We start from the raw sequence: 6,000 nt of genomic DNA, 5'->3' as shown, positions 1-6,000 counted from the left end.
AGCTGGTGCGTAGATCTGTGGGGAAATGAAGAACTAACGAAGATCACACTGGAAATCAGAAAGGTGATAAAGTGGAAGTGGTAGCAGGAAAAGGGCGAATAAATCCTCCAAAGGAGGCAAATACTGCCCCAATATTTAGGAGCAAAGAACTAGGCAGACATTCCCTTCTGTTATACAGCATTCTTACTTGTTTTTATTTGTTCGTTTTTGTTTCACTATGTATTCAGAGATTAAGCATCCCCTTGGACGTCATTTATGGGAAAGAAAGGCGAAGTGAAATTCTTCTGTTGTCAGCACTAATACTAATATTCTCACTTTTCCATAATCAATATTCAGCATAGGTATATTTCAGGCAGTTGCTCCTAGTAGAATCTGTTGCTTTTTCTTATGTGATGTCCAGTCCCATTTTCCTAACATTACCCCATTCTTTCCTTAAAAAACCATCACTTATTCATCATGTGTGGTCTTGGTGGAATTGTTAATAAAATAGGTGCCCGATCCAAGTTCTGTTAACCTGACTCTTGTTAGTGTAAGTTTGCATATTGAGGCTGTGATTTATCCCATAGTGGCATCCTAGAGAGGGAGTTATTGGGTCATACTCCCTAGGGCCCTAAAACTTTACTTCTCTGCATCCTGTCCTTGCAAAGGCCAAGAACTTCTTTTCAATTCTGTGACTTTTTCTTTACCTAATATTCCCTTTTTGCTTAAGTCGGCATTGGTTTTTATTGCCTATAACACAATCTAAATGACATATTGTCTACATACGATAGGCAGCTACTTACTAAAAGAGAATAAATTCAGGATATCGAGTATTCATTATAAGGTAGTACTTTGAGCTACACCTAACTCAGGTTATTGGCATACATTAAAATCAAAGCTCCTTGATATATTATTGGAAAAAAAATCAATTGAGTTCTTAAATTTTGGAGTATTTCCGGTTTTCCTTTTCTCTTGAAAAAAACTTAAAAGGTCATAGTATTTTTATGAGCCCACAATGCAATATACCGATATCATATTCATATTTTTTATTTCTATGTCTTTAAAGAATTAGATGTAATAAATGGCAATAGCATAAATCTGAGAATGAACACACCTTCTCAAAGTCAAAGAAAATTCACAAAGGTCAGAATTAACACAGTCACAATTTTTTCTGTCAGTGTAGATGTAAGTGATGAATACTTCTTTTGGTTAAATACTCACTAGACTATAGGGTGAATCAAGACCATATCTTGGAAACTCAGGGAGAATGAGCTTTATTTCTTGATGCAACAAGCCTTTCTTATTTACAGGTCATACACAAACCGTTGAAGAGGAATAATTATCTTTAGCTCCCAGGTAGAAACAAGGTAGAACTCCTGAGCTTTCCTATTTCTTTAGTCATTCATAAAGATCCATCCTGGCTCCTTGTTACAGACTGTGTTATGTCCCCCAATAATTCATATGTTGAAGCCTTAACCCCCAATGTAACCATATTTGGAAATAGTGTTTTTAAGGAGGCAACTAAGGTTAAATGAGGTCAAAAAAGGTGGGGATCCCCAAGAAAATTAGTCTTTGTCCAAGGGTTATGGGTAGTGTCCCTACCACATTCATGTGTGAAAGTCCTAATTCCCTAGTAACTCAGTCTTTGACTGTATTCAGAGACGGATATTTAAAGAAGTAACTAAGTTAAAATGAGATCATCAGGGAGAGCCCTACTCCAAAAGAACTAGTGTCCTTAAAAGAAGATGAAGTGACACCAGAGCTTACCCTCTCTGCATGAACACAGTAGAAAGGCCACGTAAGAACAAGAAGGCGGCCATCTGCAAGCCAGGAAGAGTCCTCACCAGACATTTCTGGTCGCACCTTGGCCTTGGACTTCTGGCCTCCATAACTGTGAGAAAATAAATTTCTATTGTTTAAGCTTCCCAGTCTGTGGTATTTTGTTATGGAAACCCTAGCAGACTAAGTACACTCCCCGTTTGTTTCCCAATAATACACGGTATGTCCCTATAAAAGCCTCCCAAGAGCCTGTGATTCTTAGGTAAAGGCAATTTAACAGTTCTATCAGTACCTCTATCTTGAGTGAATCTCAGCTCCCTCCTTTTCTTTATATCACTACCTGTACCTTGCTGTTTCTTGCTCTGTGGCTTCCCAGATTGACCCCAGTGGTGCTTATGGCACTGCCCCAGCACATCACCATTGCTGTGTCCAGACCACCCGAACGGTGCTACTTACCTGCTTCTAACCTCCAAGACTTTACAAACTGTAGCCTCTCTGCTTGACCCTGAGTTCTCTGACATTCTGGTATCCTTTTAAGTCTATGGGTCTTTAGTCAGGGGATCTCTGAGGGTTAGGTCAGGATAGATTCAAGACCATTTCCACAGTGTGCTTGGCTCCACTGTGCCCCTTTCTTTAAACCCATTTTTTGCAACTGGTCCACTATGCAGAATTTCTTTCTCATTACTGTTTTTCTGCTAAGGGATTCCATTGTTTCTTCTGCAATCTGGCCTCTATTGCCCTTATTTATACTCTGTTAACATATGTTTGGACCCCAATTGCAAACAGAGTTCAAAATATTTCCCTTGAGTCTGCTGAGACCCAAACAAATCATAGCTAGATGGGCGATGAAGGGTTGCCTAACTTTACAAGCTCTCATATCCAAGCCTCATCCAGCTAAGTGGTTTGCAGAATTCCTGTGGGAGTTTTACAGTTGGATTTTTTTATGTTTCATATAATTTTAGTTCAGCTCTTAGGACAGAGACAGAATCTATGATACAGAGATGAGTAATCAAATGAATGAGAAAGATAGTAGTGTCACCGTCCAAAGAATTCTAGACAGGGTCTCCCTCCCCTCATGCTTTTTGGATATTCCTGCCTGCCACCCATTCTGTGGTGTCTTTTTCTGACACCACGTGAGCTTCTTTAACACCCCAGTACCACCCACACTCCCTTCTATTATGTACATTTTGACAATGCTTTTCTTCTGTTTGCTTTCAATATCAAGTGGACATATTTACACAATCTCTTACTCTTCCCTTTTGTTCTCTTTGTTTTTCTGAATGTTTCTGAAAGCTGCTGGCAACAATGACAGCCCATGGACCTGGATCCCTTGCTTTCCTTCAGCTGATCCAATAACAATGCAGAGCTGATTCTTGGTCCCTCTTCAGTTTGTCCAGACACCAGATCCAGGCCAGAATGGCTCTGCTTCTACTCCACCTTCTTACAGGTAAAGGCAAAGTTTTGCCACCCTGAACTATCTTTTTGGGATATTGATTTTAAGCTGTTTATTAGAAACAAGACTCAGAAAGACTTTTGACTCTCTCGCTTTTCCTGCCCAAGAGATTCCGATAGAAAAACCTGCATCAGGAAGATCTGAGGATGTTCACCTTAGCCTAATTTGAAATGGTAAAAAGGAAGGCATCAGGCAGGGGTCTGTAAGCTAGATACCTCCTGTGTCCCATTGTTTCTGAATTGCCTAGCAAAAATTTTCCTGCCATGTACATTGTGCTCTTCCCCAAATACCTGTAAATCACTTATTCTTACTTGCTCCTCCCACTCTGCCCCTTTTCTCCTTTGTCCAAAATGTTTCATATACCTAGTGTTACCATATTGTCTTTGGAATTTTATGTCTATGTGAATTCCCCATGTGCATGTATCAAAACCTTTTTCCTGTCTTTTTAACCTGTCTCTTTTAATTTATTAGCCCAGCTAAAACTTGGAAGGTGGAAGAAAAGTACCAATTTTTTTAGCCCCGACACAGGGAACCAGTTTTCCAGAGGGGAAAATGTGTGCATAATTACGTACCCGATACAGGTGTCTTGCTTTTTTACATTAAAACTTAAAGGAGATGATTACTTAACAATCATCATTTATTATCTGACACTCTTTCTCTTTTCAGAGAACAGATATAATCACTGCAAAGAGTTGATGGATGAACCAGGGGTTACTTAACATGACTCTTCCAGGTTATGTTGGCTAAGTCTTTAGAATCAAACACAGAGGTTATCAGCCAAGAAAGTGAATAATTCATCAATAACTTGCAAAGAAATTTAAACAAGAAAAAAGAATAGCTGTGGCATTCCCTAAATAAATAGAGGACTCCCATTTGGCTAATATGAGGGCTAAAAAATATTAATATTTTTACTTCCACCTTCTAAGTTCTTCTAGCTGAGCCAATAATCAAATTAACAGAGACAGATTAACAAGATAAAATCAAGTGTTTAATACGTGCCGATAAGGAATTCACATAAGTCTGAAAATTCCAAAGATGGTGAGGCAACATTGGGTATAACAGAGGTTTTGGACAAAGGAGAAAAGTGGGAGGATGGGGCATAAAATTTCAGAAATGAGAATGGGACTTACAGGTAGTTGAGGAAGAGCAGAACATACATGGAAGGCAAATTCTTGTTGGGCATCTCAAACGATGGGACACGGGGGCATCCAGCCAACAGGCTTGGAGTCTTCCCAACCAATGCTACTGATGAAGGTTCTTCAGGTGATTAAGCCAAGGCTCCCTTCCTAAGGTGGGTTTTTCAACCTGAATTTCTTGGGCAGGAAAGGGGGTTGAACAAAAGTTTCTTTCTGAATCTCATTGCTTAATTAACAGTTTCAAACCAGTATCCTCCAAAGCATCTCCAGGGCAGCAAAATTTTGGTTCCCTTCACTAATTTGTTACAAATTCCCCAAAGTGAGAAGTTTCTGTGTACAAAACAAATATAAGCGTTTTCTCTTATCACCTCATTATGCCTAGTACTAAAGGAAGTGGCATATTTTATTGTTAATTTGTTGGTGTTAAATTAGCTCTTATATGTCTTTTTCTCTATAACTACAACAGAAGTAATTATTACATGAAACTTTAGGTAATTTAAAATATTAATATTAGTTTTGAAATTTCACTGTTAAAAGTATTGATTCGGTGAAAGAATCCAGGATTTTTGTGAGAGACACACCCAATCAAGACCTGTCTCCCCGTTAAGTTACCCACATACTCATTACTCCACACAGTGCCCATGATAACATGCTGCATAAAACTATTAGGATTATTCTTTCTTCAGGTCTTCGAGATAAATTTACATTTTGTGTATGTGGGGAAGTTAATTTCCTATCCATCTGTTCCCCAACCTTAACATACTTTCCCCCATCTCTAATACCTAATACTTGATTTCAAGAGTCATTACTACAAATGCTTAACTTTTCTGGGGAAAATTGATTTCCATAGAGAGTGATGGTACAAAAAATAATAGATGAATGACCATGAATCAGTTCTATGTAACTCTGCTTACGTTAACAATTGATTAGTTTCCCCACAGAGGTTAGTCTCACTGGCACATCTCAATCTAGGAGGTGGATCAAATCAACACTGGGGGTTGGGGGGCAGCAACATGTGAATATTGTACCATATCAGTGTATTTCAAAAGACTATTTTGCCTAATGTGTCTTCAAAGGATGTGGGGTCTTATTCAGGATTTGGAGCAATAATAATGATAATTATAATAATAGTTATTAATAATACTAATAATATTATTATAACAATAACAGCAACATTGAGTAGCTTTTATTCTTTTTTTCAGGATTTTCAGTACTTTCTTTTTTTGCTAAGGTGAACACATTACTCTCACAATGGCAAATATTAAGAAAAATAATAAAATGATAATAAAATATACTAAAGAATGACCTCACAGGTAAGGTTACAATTCAGTCCTCAATGCTCCCTCTGATCCCAATTCTCTTCCCTTATGATTTCTGAATGTTGTTAGGAATAATAGTAAATATAAGATTCCTGGAAAATTAGCATTTTTTAAAAAAAGAAACAGTATGGGGTGATGAGAGTGTTCAGGAACCATCTCTCCTACTGATGTGAAGGATAGGCTGATTCAGGTGAATTAGCTGAGAGTTCAGACCCCAGGCAAGATATCAAGGCCAGTTAGGAATGGGGAAAGGAAGAGCTCTCAGAGTGGCTGGAATGTTTGTTTAAAAAGCAGCAGGGATTATCTGATAAACTGGGTAACATGCTTGTCATTT

This window comes from Rousettus aegyptiacus, unplaced genomic scaffold, assembly GCF_014176215.1.
Source record: "Rousettus aegyptiacus isolate mRouAeg1 unplaced genomic scaffold, mRouAeg1.p scaffold_m13_p_8, whole genome shotgun sequence".
In the NCBI taxonomy this organism is placed as follows: domain Eukaryota; kingdom Metazoa; phylum Chordata; class Mammalia; order Chiroptera; family Pteropodidae; genus Rousettus; species Rousettus aegyptiacus.
This window is presented reverse-complemented; position numbering follows the sequence as displayed.